This window comes from Amblyraja radiata, chromosome 12 (genome assembly GCF_010909765.2).
Source record: "Amblyraja radiata isolate CabotCenter1 chromosome 12, sAmbRad1.1.pri, whole genome shotgun sequence".
In the NCBI taxonomy this organism is placed as follows: Eukaryota; Metazoa; Chordata; class Chondrichthyes; order Rajiformes; family Rajidae; genus Amblyraja; species Amblyraja radiata.
In genome coordinates this window covers 1,173,498-1,189,081 of record NC_045967.1, presented here as the reverse complement: position 1 = coordinate 1,189,081, position 15,584 = coordinate 1,173,498, and positions in this window count along the sequence as shown.

The following is a 15,584-nucleotide window of genomic DNA, read 5'->3' as shown; positions in this document are numbered from 1 at the left end:
AACAACATGCGCAGTACGCCAATCCTCGGGGACTATTCCCGTTTCTAATGACAATGAAGTTTAAGAAAGTTTTTCTTAAACTTTACAATTTCTACCTCGTACGACTTTTTATTTTATATTTTCTTCTGTTGAATTTCTTAAATTTCGCTCTTTCTCAATGCTTGCCATTACTCACATGGTCATTGGGAATAGTTTCATAAAATGTATAACAGGCTTGAGCTGACGGCTATAACAAACAGCTCTATAGACTGGAAGAACAAGGACTGACACGGACAATTTCATAATTATGTCAGGCTGACCTTCCTATTAGTACCTTTGCTCTAGACGGACCTTTTAGAAATGTCACACAGTAAAGAAGGTGCAATTGTTTTATGCTCTGGTCTACTCCATTCACATTTCACGCTGCCTCGGAAAACGCCAACCACCATCCACTAGTCCCACTTGCCTGCGTTTGGCCCAGTTCCCATCAAATGTATCCTATCCATGTTGCTGTCTAAAGGTTTCTTAATTGTTGTGATAGTACCTGCCTCAATTACCTCCTCTGGTAGCTCGTTCCATATACCTACCATCTTTTGTGTAAAAAAGTTGCCCCTTAGGTTGCTATTAAATCTTTCCGCCCTCACCTTAAACCTATATCTTCTGGTTCCTGTTTCCACTCCTCTGGATAAAAGCCTCTGCATTAACCTTATCTATTCCTCTCATGATCTTATACACCATAAGATCACTCCCTCATCCTCCTGCGCTCAAAGGAACAAAGTCCTGCTCAACATCTCCCTATAGCTCAGGCCCTCGAGTCCTGGCAACATCCTCATAAATCTTCTCTGCACCTTTCCAGCTTGACAACATGTGCAAGGTTGCATTAATGTTTCCACGTTTCCAAGTAAACCCCACTCCCTGCTCTCCCCACCACCCTCCCCCACATATGATAACCATATGCCAGAACATACAGGGAGCTTTCATGGCTGATGTAATGGATGTTCAGTTGTTACTATGTGTAGGAAGGAACTGCAGATGCTGGTTAATACCAAAGATAGATACAAAATGCTGGAATAACTCAGCGGGCCAGGCAGCATCTCTGGATAGAAGGAATGAGTGATGTTTCAGGTCGAGACCTTTCTTCAGACTGTCTTCTGAATTCCTTCTATCCAGAGATGCTGCCTGTCCCGCTGAGTTACTCCAACATTTTGTGTCCATCTTCAGTTGTTACTATTTTGGAATCTTTCAGCATTGCAAGGGTCAGCTAAGGTTCCTACATTGCTATGACGATGAGCTCAAGCCACGCTAAGATCTGGATATGGGAAAGCACTAGAGTGAGGCCAGCCCATCCTCCTGTTACACATTCTGACCAGATATCATGTCGCACATGTTTTTCTTATGGTTATTTGAAACTCATCTCATGTGGTTGCTTTTAATCTGCAAACGTTGCACTGTTCATCGCCATTAACGTTAACTGCTTTTCATTTTCTGCTCTGCACAGATTTCAGTTAGAACCTGCCAGTGATTTGCTCGAGAGGCTATAGGCTTGCGCAATTCAAACCGAATCTTTCTTGATACTAAGCCAACAAGAAAACTGAGTCCAGCAGCTGAAGACACCTGTAGAAAACATTCAAGGGGTGATGAGACAAGCCAGTGGTTTGAGGGTCCATTAGGAAAGATGTCATTAAGCTGGAACAAGCGCAGAGAAGTTTGCCAGGATGTTGTTACGACTCGTGGCCTGAGCTGCAGGGAGAGTTTGGGTAGTCTAGGATTTTATTCCTTGGAGTGCAGGAGGCTGAGCGACGTGCAGAAAAGCATGAGGGGAATAGATAGAGTGAATGTACAGAGCCATTTTCCCCAGGCTCGGGGAATCAAGAACTAGAGGTCCTTGGTTTAAGAACTTGGCAGCAGCCAAGTTCATGGCACCATGGGTGGCTCTGCGGCACAGGAGGGGAGAAAAAAGAGTGGAAGGGCAATAGTAATATGGGATTCAATTGTAAGGGGAATAGATAGGCGTTTCTGCGGCCGCAAACGAGACTCCAGGATGGTATGTTGCCTCCCTGGTGCAAGGGTCAGGGATGTCACTGACCGGCTGCAGAACATTCTGGAGGGGGAGGGTGAACAGCCAATTGTCGTGGTGCACATTGGCACCAACGATATAGGTAAAAAAAGGGATGAGGTCCTACAAGGTGAATTTAGGGAGCTAGGAGATAAACTTAAAAATAGGACCTCAAAGGTAATAATCTCTGGATTAATACCAGTGCCACGGGCTAGTCAGAGTAGAAATAGGAGGATATTGCAGATATCCTACGTGGCTTGAAAAATGGTGCAAGGGGGAGGGATTCAAATTTTTAGGGCATTGGAACCAGTTCTGGGGGAGGTGGGACCAGTATAAAAAGGACGGTCTGCACCTGGGCTGGAATTGAACCAATGTCCTTGGGGGAATGTTTGCTAGTGCTGTCGGGGAGGATTTAAACTAATGTGGTGGGGGGATGGGTGCAAGAGCAGAGAGACAGAGGGGTGTAAAATGAGGGTAGAAGCAATAGGTAGCAAGGTGAAAAGTAAAAGTGGTTGGCAGACAAATCCAGGGCAAAAATCAAAAAGGGCCACTTTTCAACATATTTGTATAAGGGGTAAGAGTGTTGTAAAAACAAGCCTGAAGACTTTGTATCTTAATGTAAGGAGAATTCGTAATAAGGTGGATGAGTTGAATGTGCAGATAGTTATTAATGAATATGATATAGTTGGGATCACGGAGACATGGCTCCAGGGTGACCAAGGCTAGGAGCTGAACATCCAGGGATATTCAATATTCAGGAGGGATAGACTGAAAGGAAAAGGAGGCGGTGTAGCGTTGCTGGTTAGAGAGGAGATTAACGCAATAGAAAGGAAGGACATTAGCTTGGAGGATGTGGTATCGATTTGGGTAGAGCTGCGAAACACTAAGGGGCAGAAAACGCTAGTGGGAGTTGTGTACAGGCCACCTAACAGTAGTAGTGAAGTTGGAGATGGTATCAAACAGGAAATTAGAAATGCGTGCAACAAAGGTAAAACAGTTATAATGGGTGACTTCAATCTACATATAGATTGGGTGAATCAAATTGGCAGGGGTGCTGAGGAAGAGGATTTCTTGGAATGTATGTGGGATAGTTTTCTAAACCAACATGTAGAGGAACCAACGTGAGAGCAGGCTATTCTAGACTGAGTATTGAGCAATGAGGATGGGTTAGTTAGCAGTCTTGTTGTGCGTGGCCCCTTGGGAAAGAGTGACCATAATATGGTTGAGTTCTTCATTAGGATGGAGAGTGACATTGTTAATTCAGAAACAAGGGTCCTGAACTTAAAGAAAGGTGACTTTGAGGGTATGAGACGTGAATTGGCCAAGATAGACTGGCAATTGATTCACACCAGCCCGGCGTGAGGGCCTGAACATCGGGCCGCCCGGGGCGGCGACTGCGGGTGCTCAGAAGGCCCAGACCACGGGTGAACATCTGGGAAGATCGGAGGGGAGGCTGGCTGGACTATGGTGCCTTCCTCACCTTGGTGCCATTGTGTTATGTTGTGTCGTGGACGTTCTGTGTTTGTGCTTTTTTTTTAAATTTTATTCAATTTTATTTTTAATGTTTTATTATTTATTATTTATTTATTTTTATGATACTGCCTGTAAGGAAAATTCATTTTGTTGTCTCAAATTGAGACAATGACAATAAATTTGAATACAATACAATACAATTTGAATACAATACAATGAATACAATAAAGGGTTGACGGTGGATATGCAATGGAAGGCATTTAAAGACTGCATGGATGAACTACAACAATTGTTCATCCCAGTTTGGCAAAAGAATAAATCAGGGAAGGTAGTGCATCCGTGGATAACAAGGGAAATCAGGGATAGTATCAAAACAAAAGATGAAGCGTACAAATTAGCCAGAAAAAGCAGCCTACCAGAGGACTGGGAGAAATTCAGAGTCCAGCAGAGGAGGAGAAAAGGCTTAATTAGGAAAGGGAAAATAGATTACGAAAGAAAACTGGCAGGGAACATAAAAACTGACTGCAAAAGTTTTTATAGATATGTGAATAGGAAAAGATTAGTTAAAACAAATGTAGGTCCCTTGCAGTCAGAAACAGGCAAATTGATCATGGGGAACAAGGACATGGCAGACCAATTGAATAACTACTTTGGTTCTGTCTTCACTAAGGAAGACATAAATAATCTGTCGGAAATAGCAAGGGACCGGGGGTTAAATGAGATGGAGGAACTGAGTGAAATCCAGGTTAGCCGGGAAGTGGTGTTAGGTAAATTGAATGGATTAAAGGCCAATAAATCCCCAGGGCCAGATGAGTTGCATCCCAGAGTACTTAAGGAAGTAGCCACAGAAATAGTGGATGCATTAGTGATAATTTTTCAAAACTCTTTAGATTCTGGAGTAGTTCCTGAGGACTGGAGAGTAGCTAATGTAAATCCACTTTTTAAAAAGGGAGGGAGAGAGAAAACGGGGAATTACAGACCAGTTAGTCTAATATCGGTAGTGGGGAAACTGCTGGAGTCAGTTATTAAAGATGGGATAGCAGCACATTTGGAAAATGGTGAATTCATTGGACAAAGTCAGCATGGATTTATGAAAGGTAAATCATGTCTGACGAATCTTATAGAATTCTTCGAGGATGTAACTGGTAGAGTGGATAAGGGAGAACCAGTGGATGTGTTATATCTGGACTTTCAGAAGGCTTTCGACAAGGTCCCACATAAGAGATTAGTATGCAAACTTAAAGCACACGGTATTGGGGGTTCAGTATTGATGTGGATAGAGAACTGGCTGACAAACAGGAGTAAACGGGTCCTTTTCAGAATGGCAGGCAGTGACTAGTGGGGTACCGCAAGGCTCAGTGCTGGGACCCCAGCTATTTACAATATATATTAATGATCTGGATGAGGGAATTCAATGCAACATCTCCAAGTTTGCGGCTGACACGAAGCTGGGGGGGCAGTGTTAGCTGTGAGGAGGATGCTAGGAGGCTGCAAGGTAACTTGGATAGTTTGGGTGAGTGGGCAAATGCATGGCAGATGCAGTATCATGTGGATAAATGTGAGGTTATCCACTTTGGTGGCAAAAACAGGAAAGTAGACTATTATCTGAATGGTGGCCGATTAGGAAAAGGGGAGATGCAACGAGACCTGGGTGTCATGGTACACCAGTCATTGAAAGTAGGCATGCAGGTGCAGCAGGCAGTGAAGAAAGCAAATGGTATGTTGGCATTCGTAGCAAAAGGATTTGAATATAGGAGCAGGGAGGTTCTACTGCAGTTGAGAAGGGTCTTGGTGAGACCACACCTGGAGTATTGCGTACAGTTTTGGTCTCCAAATCTGAGGAAAGACATTCTTGCCATAGAGGGAGTACAGAGAAGGTTCACCAGACTGATTCCTGGGATGGCAGGACTTTCATATGAAGAAAGACTGGATAGACATTCCCTCCATAGATGCTGCCTGACCCGTTGTGTTAGTCCAGCCCTTTGTGTTGTCGTTATGTATGTTGGTAGTTTCTGGTGAGGGCTCAGGGTGTTTTATGGATAGAACTTTAGTGAGCCCCAAAGAAGTTCTGTGCATCGGAGGAAGCATGCGTAATGGGTAGAACATCCTGGCAATTTCTTTGCCTGGAGATGTGATGCTGAAGAATTACAAAGCAAGATGTGTAGTGTCTTTGTCCTGGAGGAGTGGGCATCATGACAAATGTGTGGCCCGAGGAAACAACTTGGGCTCACTGAACAAGAGTTGGAATGTTATGTCACAATTGTACAAGACTTTGGTGAGACCACAATCACGCACAGTTCTGGTTGCCTAGCAAAAGGATGGATGCCTTTAAGCTGGAAAGGATGAGATAATGATTCACAACAATGTTACCAGGATTGGAGGGTTGGGAGACTGAAAGGCTGGGGATTTTTGCCCTGGAGCATATGAGGTTAAGGGAGTGATCACATTGAGGTATATATATATAATTATGAGGGCCATGCACAAGATGAATGGTCACAATTCAGTTGTATAGGGCTCTGGTGAGACCACATCTGGAGTATTGTGTACAGTTTTGTTCTCCTAATTTGAGGAAGGACATCCTTGTGATTGAGGCAGTGCAGCGTAGGTTCACAAGATTGATCCCTGGGTTGGCGGGACTGTCATATGAGGAAAGATTGAAAAGACTAGGTTTGTATTCACTGGAGTTTAGAAGGATGAGGGGGGAGTACAACTGCAGTTGCCTCCCTGCTCCTATACTCAAATCCTTTTGTTATGAATGCTAACATACCATTTGCTTTCTTCACTGCCTGCTGCACCTGCATTCCTACTTTCAATGACTGGTGTACCATGACACCCAGGTCTTGTTGCATCTCCCCTTTTCCTAATCGGCCACCATTCAGATAAAAGTCTACTTCCTGTTTTTGCCACCAAAGTGGATAACCTCACATTTATCCACATTATACTGCATCTGCCATGCATTTGCCCACTCACCCAGCCTATCCAAGTTACCTTGCAGCCTCCTAGCATCCTCCTCACAGCTAACACTGTCCCCCAGTTTCGTGTCATCCGCAAACTTGGAGATGTTGCACTCAATTCCCTCATCCAGATCATTAATATATATAATATATATTGTAAATAGTTGGGGTCCCAGCACTGAGCCTTGCGATACCCCACTAGTCACTGCCTGCCATTCTGAAAACGACCCGTTTACTCCTACTCTTTGCTTCGTGTCTGCCAGCCAGTTCTCTATCCACATCAATACTGAACCCCCAATACCGTGTGCTTTAAGTTTGTATACTAATCTCTTATGCGGGACCTTGTCGAAAGCCTTCTGAAAGTCCAGGGTGTACCATGAGACCTGGGTGTCATGGTACACCAGTCATTGAAAGTAGGAATGCAGGTGCAGCAGGCAGTGAAGAGAGCGAATGGTATGTTAGCATTCATAGCAAAAGGATTTGAGTAAAGGAGCAGGGAGGTTCTACTGCAGTTGTACAGGGTCTTGGTGAGACCACACCTGGAGTATGGCGTACAGTTTTGGTCTCCTAATCTGAGGAAAGACATTCTTGCCATAGAGGGAGTACAGAGAAGGTTCACCAGACTGATTTCTGGGATGGCAGGACTTTCATATGAAGAAAGACTGGATAGACTCGGCTTGTACACGCTAGAATTCAAAAGATTGAGGGGGGATCTTATAGAAACTTACAAAATTCTTAAGGGGTTGGAAAGGCTAGATGCTGGAAGATTATTCCCGATGTTGGGGAAGTCCAGAACTAGGGGTCACAGTTTAAGGATAAGAGGGAAATCTTTTAGGACCGAGATGAGAAAAACATTTTTTACATGAGAGTGGTGAATCTGTGGAATTCTCTGCCACAGAAGGTAGTTGAGGCCTGTTCATTGGCTATATTTAAGAGGGTGTTAGATGTGGCCCTTGTGGCTAAAGGGATCAGGGGGTATGGAGAGAAGGCAGGTACACGATACTGAGTTGGATGATCAGCCATGATCATATTGAATGGTGGTGCAGGCTCGAAGGGCCGAATGGCCTACTCCTGCACCTATTTTCTATGTCTATGTTTCTATGAGAGGGGAACAATTTAACAGGAACCTAATGGGCAACGTTTGCCCACGGATGGTCTTGGACATCTGGAACAAGCTGCCAGAGGAATTAGTTAAGGCAGGTACAATAACAACATTTAAAATACAGGTACATGGATAGGAAAGGTTTATGCTGAGAGAATGGAGCAGCTGGGCTTGTGCACGCTGGAGTTTAGAAGGATGAGAGGGTATCTCATTGAACATATAAGGGCTTGGACACGCTAGAGGCAGGAAACATGTTCCCGATGTTGGGGGAGTCCAGAACCAGGGGCCACAGTTTAAGAATAATGAGTAAGCCATTTAGAATGGAGACGAGGAAACACTTTTTCTCACAGAGAGTGGTGAGTCTGTGGAATTCTCTGCCTCAGAGGGCGGTGGAGGCAGGTTCTCTGGATGCTTTCAAGAGAGAGCTAGATAGGGTTCTTAAAGATAGCGGAGTCAGGGGATATGGGGAGAGGGCAGGAACGGGGTACTGATTGGGGATGATCAGCCATGATCACATTGAATGGCGGTGCTGGCTCGAAGGGCCAAATGGCGTACTCCTGCACGTATTGTCTATTGTCTATAAAGGAATATGGGACAAATGCCAGTGAATGGGGCGATCTAAGATGGGACACCTTGGATGACATGGACAAGTTGGACTGTATCTGTGCTACATGACTCTATCTTCAATGTGGCAAAATTCAGTAGGTTACATGGTCAATAGGATTGTTCACTGCTGAATGGGACTTATAATTTGCACACTTCAGCAGCGGGGACCATTTGACACAAATCAGGGAGTCCAATTCTGCTAAAATTGGAAATGGAGCCTAAAAGGTGAGCAAGGGGATGAAGGGGTGGAGAAAGGCCAGGGCAATGGTCAATGAATGAGAGATATGTTGAGTAGAGTCAATAAGGGATGCTAGCTGTAGGATCAGAGGTGGTAGTAGGTCAAGTTGACATCCTTAAGCTGCAGACAGGAAGCTGTGCGGGTGTTAGAGGTTCTGAAGAGAAGGCAGGAGAATGGGTTTAGGAGGGAGAAATAGTTCAGCCATGATTGAATGGGGTGGAGTAGACTTGATAGGCCGAATGGCTTAATTCTACTCCTATCCCAAATGACCTTATGACAGTGGAGTGGGTGGGGACAGTGGCAGATCCTTGGTTGGCAAGGGAAGGCTCACAGATCTGAGCTGCATGAACTGCATCAAAGCAAATGCTGGGCTGGCAAGTCAAGGGTCACGAGTCAAGAGTGTTTTATCATCATATGGCCCAGACAGGACAATGACATTCTTAGTGGCGGCAGCACATTGGAATATGTAAACATAGTACTCCGTAAACAATATAATAAACGGAAAAAGAAAAGTTAAGTTGGTACAACCACACACCCACACACCCACACACCCACACACCCACACAACCACACACCCACACCCACACAAATACACACACACAAACACAAACACACACACACACACACAACCACACACACACACACCCACACACACACACAAATACACACACACAACCACACACACACAACCACACACCCACAACCACACACACAACCACACATACACACACACACACACACACACACACACACACACACACACACACACATACACACACACACACACACACACACACACACACACACACAAATACAAACAAACAATAACAATGCATAAAGACAAAACCACAGCCCCCAAGCCTATGTACTGTAGTTCAGAGCTTATTTGGAGGTTGTAGTGTTGAATGGCCTGATGTCTGTGGGGAAGAAGCTGCTCCCGACCTGGACATTACAGTTTTCAGCTACAGTTTCCTATATCTTCTCCCCGATGGCAGGGGTGAAATGAGAGTGTGGCCACGATAGTGTATGTTCTGATGATGTTGGCTGCCTTTTTGATGCAGCACCTAACCATGCCACCTGGAAGAGGCATCCAGCCTTGTGTTGTCGGCCACTAAATGACAACACACGGGTTAGGAGACCTTCATGGATTAGCAAGTCACATTGCACAGAATACACAGAAGGAGAAGTACACAGATGGCAGTGGATATATGGAATGAGCTGTCAGAGGAAGTAGTTGTGACAGGGACAATAACAACATTTAAAAGACTTTTGGACTGGTGCATGAATAGGAAAGGTTTTGCTTTGCAATTGATTTTTCACTGATTCTGAATCACACAGCACACCAAGAATGTGGGACCATGCGAATCCTTGTCTAAGCACTGGTCACTCTACCGTTAACAAAAATACAATGAACTTACTGTTCATGTTGCACAAACTTAAATAAAAAGGTGGACTGGCATCTCAGGAGCAAATACCAAGGCAGTGTATGTCGAGACAGAGGCACAAGGTTTCTCCGGTAGATGCACTGTAGAAAGTATTCTGACTGCTTGCATCAAGGCAATTCAAATGTACAGCAATACAAGGAGTTGGCTGCAGAGAGGGTGGACTCAACACGGTCCATCACGGGTACAGCCCTCTTCTCCATCAAAGGCATCTATATCATGCACTCAAGGGATATGGTGGGAAAGCCAGAAAGGGGTACTGATTTTAGATGATCAGTCATATTGAATGGTGGTGCTGGCTCGAAGGGCCAAATGGCCTACTCCTGCACCTACTTTCCATGTTTCTATGTTTCTATGCCTCAAGAAGGTGGCAATCAACATCAAGGATCTTCACCATCCTGGCCATGCCCGCCTCTGGTTGCTCCCATTGGGCAGAAGCCTGAAGCCCCACACCACCATGTTCAGGAACAGCTTATTTCCTACATCTGTCAGGTTCTTGGACCAACCTGTGCAACACTAATCTTCGGCAACTGAGCACTGCTGACCACCTCTTGTAATACCATGGACTTGTGTCTAATTGTGCAGGAAGGAACTGCAGATGCTGGTTTACACCAAAGATAGACACAAAAAGCTGGAGTAACTCAGCAGGTCAGGCAGTATCTCTGTAGAAAAGGAATCGGTGACGTTTCAGGTCAAGACCCTTCTTCAGACTGAAGAACTTCAGACTTGTTTTCTAATTGTGATTTACAACAATGTCTTAATTTTTTGCCATCTTTTTCTTTTAACAGTTTTGCTGAATTAATTGGTCATTTACGTATAATTGACAAGTGATGGTTTTTTTTGCATCACTTGAATTACATACTTGAGAAGGCAGGTTTGCATTGTATTTGTACCTCACTATATTTGTGTATACAACGATAAACTGGGCTCAACTGGGCTTGTCTTTGGTGTGTGGGGTATTTCTTTAAATACGTAAGCAGAGGAACATAGATCTGAAAAAGTGAATAGCCAAAGACTAAGCAAAGGGGGCTGGGGTCTGGGGGCTGGGGGCTGGGGGCTGGGGCTAGGGGTCTGGGGGCTGGGGGCTGGGGGCTGGGGGCTGGGGGCTGGGGGCTGGGGGGCAGGGGGCTGGGTTGGGGGCAGGGGCTGGGGGCATGGGGCAGGGGCTGGGGGTGGGGGCAGGGGGCTGGGGGCTGGGGAGTGGAGGCTGGGGCTGGGGGTGGGTCAGGGTTGACTGGGGCTGGGGGGAAGGTGCTGGGTTGGGGGACAGTTGGATGGGGCAGGGGGCTGGGGGTGGGGCTGGGGGCAGGGGGCTGGGGGTGAGGGGCAGGGGGCTGGGGGATGGGGAAAGTGGTGGGGTGGGTGCAGGGGCTGGTGGGCAGGGGGGGATGGGGGCTGTGGGCAAAGGGGCTGGGGGAGGTGGGGGCAGGGGGCGGGGGCTGTGGGCTGGGGGTGGGGGCAGGGGTCTGGGGGCAGGGGCTGGGGGCTAGGGGCTGGGGGCTGGGGGCTGGGGGCTGTGGTTGGGGTCTGGGGGCTGGGGGCAAGGGGCTGGGGGCTGGGGGCAGGGGGCAGGGGGCTGGGGGCTGGGGGCTGGGGGCTGTGGGCTGGGGTTTGAGGTCTGGGGGCAGGGGGCTGGGGGCTGGGGGCTGGGGGCAGGGGGCTGGGGGCTGGGGGCTGGGGGCAGGGGGCTGGGGGCTGGGGGCAGGGGGCTGGGGGCTGGGGGCTGGGGGCTGGGGTCTGGGGGCTGGGGGCTGGGGGCTGGGGTTTGAGGTCTGGGGTTTGAGGTCTGGGGTCTGGGGGCTGGGGGCTGGGAGAGAAGCTGTAGTCTGCAACATAGGAGGAGAAACAAACAAACTTGCTGTTCCATAAAATATCTGTTCAAGGATACCACACGGTGTGGTACTATGGTGCAGTGGTAGAGTTGCTGCCTTACAGAGACCCGGGATCCATCCAGACTATGTGTGCAGTCTGTACGGAGTTTGTACATTCTCCCCGTGACCTGCGTGGATTTTCTCTAGGTGTTCCGTTTTCCTCCCACACTCCAAAGACTTACAGGTTTGTAGGCTAATTGACTTGGAAACATTGTAAATGATCCCTAATGTGTGGAGATTGATGGTCAGCCAAATGGCTTGTTTCCGTGCTATCTCTCTAAACTAACCTAATCTAAACTACTGCATAGAAACATAGAAAACAGGTGCAGGAGGAGGCCATTCGGCCCTTCGAGCCAGCACCGCCATTCATTGTGATCATGGCTGATCGTCCCCAATCAATAACCAGTGCCTGCCTTCTCCCCATATCCCTCGACTCCACTAGCCCCTAGAACTCTATCTAACTCTCTCTTAAATCCATCCAGTGACTTGGCCTCCACTGCCCTCTGTGGCAGGGAATTCCATAAATTCACAACTCTCTGGGTGAAAATGTTTTTTCTCACCTCAGTCTTAAATGACCTCCCCTTTATTCTAAGACTGTGGCCCCTGGTTCTGGACTCGGGAACATTTTTCCTGCATCTTGCTTGTCCAATCCTTTTATAATTTTATATGTTTCTATAAGATACCCCCTCATCCTTCTAAACTCCAGTGAATACAAGCCTAGTCTTTTCAATCTTTCCTCATATGACAGTCCCGCCATCCCAGGGATCAATCTCGCTGCACTGCTTCAATCACAAGGATGTCCTTCCTCAACTTGCAGACGCAAGTATTATTTTCAATCATTCATGGGTACCTTTGCCACAGTTGGCATTTATTCTGCATTTATTCTGCTTCATATTTCTTAACAAAAATATGGAGGCCATTTAACCCACTCAAGTCCATGCCAGCTCGCAATGCAATCCCAGTTCCTCACTAATTTTCCCTGTAACCCATTCTCCCAACATGACCTCAGATTTTACCACTTATCAACACACTCAGGAAAATTCAATTTGTTCAACTAATCCAGCAACCACATATTTTTAGAGAGTGGAATGAAGCCAGATCACCCAAAGGAAACCCATACGATTTCAGGGTGGAAGGGCAAACTCCACACAGACAGCACCAGAAGTCAGGATTGAACCCAGATCGCTGGCACTGTGCTCTATGTCACCTTGGGAATGTGGTGGTGAGCCATCTTAAATCCCCCACAGCTTTTGATACGACTGAATGCATTGCTCAATAATGTGAGGATTGTTAAGACTGAAATATATTGTTGGAGGTACTGAATCACATACATAGACCAGGTACACACAGCAGATTTCCTTCTCTGAAAGATTTTTATGATAATCCAGTACGTTCGTGGTCACTGTGATTGATTGCATCTTTTTATTCCAGGTTTACTAAATGAGTTGAATTTAATTTCCCCAGCTGCAGCGGTGGGATTTAAAATGATGTCTATGGATCATTAGTGCTGGCCTCAGAATTGCTCGTTCAGTAGAGAAACCACGATGCTACTGTAATCCAAGTTGCGGCTACATGCGCAGTACCATTTGCATGGTTGTCGAACAGCTGTGAAAATTTAAGGTAAATAAATCTCAGGGGTGGTAAGATGCTTCAGGGAATCCTTGAGGAAATGAGGGAGGAAATTGCAGGAACTGGCTCTAATCTCCCAGAAAACACTGAATATTGGAGAGGTGCCTTGGGATTTGGAGAAAGGCACATGTTATTCCTTTTCCCGACAAAAAAAAGTAGTAAAAGTAAAGTGATCCAGGAAACCACAAACCATTCAAGTTTGATGTCCATTCTGGGCAAGGTTATGGAAAGTTTTGCTTAAAAATAAAATTGTGGAGGATCTACATCGGTATACACAGACACACACACACACATATTATACACACATATACACACATACACACACATTATAAACACACACACACACACACACACACACACACCACACACACACACACACATATACACACATATACACACATATACACACACACACACACATATACACACATACACACACACACACACACATATACACACATATACACACACACACACACACACACACCACAAACACACACAAACACACACAACCACACATAGATACATAGATATATGCATAAATTGGAGGAACAGCACCTCATATTTCACTTGGGCACCTTAACCCAACGGTATGAACATTGATTTCTCTCATTTCAAGTGATTCCTGCATTTCCTCACCCCTCTCTCTCCCCTCCCCTAGTCGTCCTACTGGTTCCACTGTTCGCATCATTGTATCCCTGTCATTAGCACATCTTTCCCAGCCATCAATGGGCCATATGGACTCCACCCTTCCACCGTTCATCTGTTGTCGGCCCTGTTTGGTTCTCGCCTTCTCTATATTTCAGTCTGAAGAAGGATTCCTTTTTTCCCCAGAGTTGCTGCCTGACTCGCTGAGTTACTCCAGCATTTTGTGTCCATGCTCAATATGAACCAGCGTCTGAGATTCCTTCCTACACATATATAAAATTAAAGTAATAATAAAGCCAATAAAGCATTTGCCTTCCTTCCTGAAAGTTAGCCAATACACCTTTTCCTTCCCGAAATGGAGGTTTTGTCAAAGTAAATTATTTGTTTTCTATGTATGTAGGACATGAGAAATTGCAAGTTGGGAAAGATATACTTGGTTTCACAAAAGTGTTTTAACACACTGCCATGATAAGAAATGATACTAGAGAGAAAGATGTCTAGAAATTTATCTTTGGTGCTTTGCATTCTGCTTCCAAAATTCAAAGTGTTTTGTTTTCAGTGGAAGAGAATGGACAAGACATTGGACACCAGTGCCACTATCTATACAAAAAAATAAATAATTTGACTGATCAAACAATGTTGACTGGGCTTATGTTCACTGTAATTTAGAAGGATGAGAGAGGATCTTAAATAAACATAATTTTTTTAAGGGATTGGACAGGCTAGATACAGGGAAAATGTTCCCGATGTTGGGGGAGCCCCGAACCAGGGGTCACAGTTTAAGAACAAGGGGTGGGTCATTTAGGTCTGAGATGAGGAAAGGCTTTTTCAACCAGAGAGTTGTGAATCTGTGGAATTCTCTGCCACAGAAGGCAGTGGAGGACAATTCACTGGATGTTTTCAAGAGTTAGATATAACTCTTAGGGCTAATGGAATCAAGGGATATGGGGAGAAAGCAGGAACGGGGTACTGATTTTGGATGATCAGCCATGATCATCTAGAATGGGCTCGAAGGGCTGAATGGCCTACTCCTGCATCTATTTTCTATGAGACAGATTATGATTATCCTGGGTGAATGTGGTCATTGAGATCTCAGAGAGTCAACCATTAGTTCAACATCTTCCGATACAACCTGGAGCTGTAATCCCAAGGGGTCGAAATGCAACTGATAGACTGGCTAATAAAAGCAGCAAATATTGTTCAAGCCGCAGGAAGACATGAATATACTGTGATGGTGAACAAACTGAGCATCCATCAGATGAGCAAAAACATAAAATCCAATATTGAAAAATACAGTGTTTTACAGAGAATAGGAAATCTCAGGAATTTGTTATAAGACAATAAAATGTACGGAAGATAAGAACCTAGTTGAAAATAATGAGTGAAGGAAAGCACCAGGCTTTGCTTTTCCTTTCTGGATTCTGGAGGGAAGAGAGACAGAGAGCTGGAAATTAGTCTAACATCTGCCATCAGCACAATGCTGGAATCCGGTACTGAACAGTTAATTGCAAGTCTTTCAGACGCAGTCAATCAGAGGAACAAGTCTATCAAGAAGAGTCAATATCATTTTATGGAAGGAAAATTGT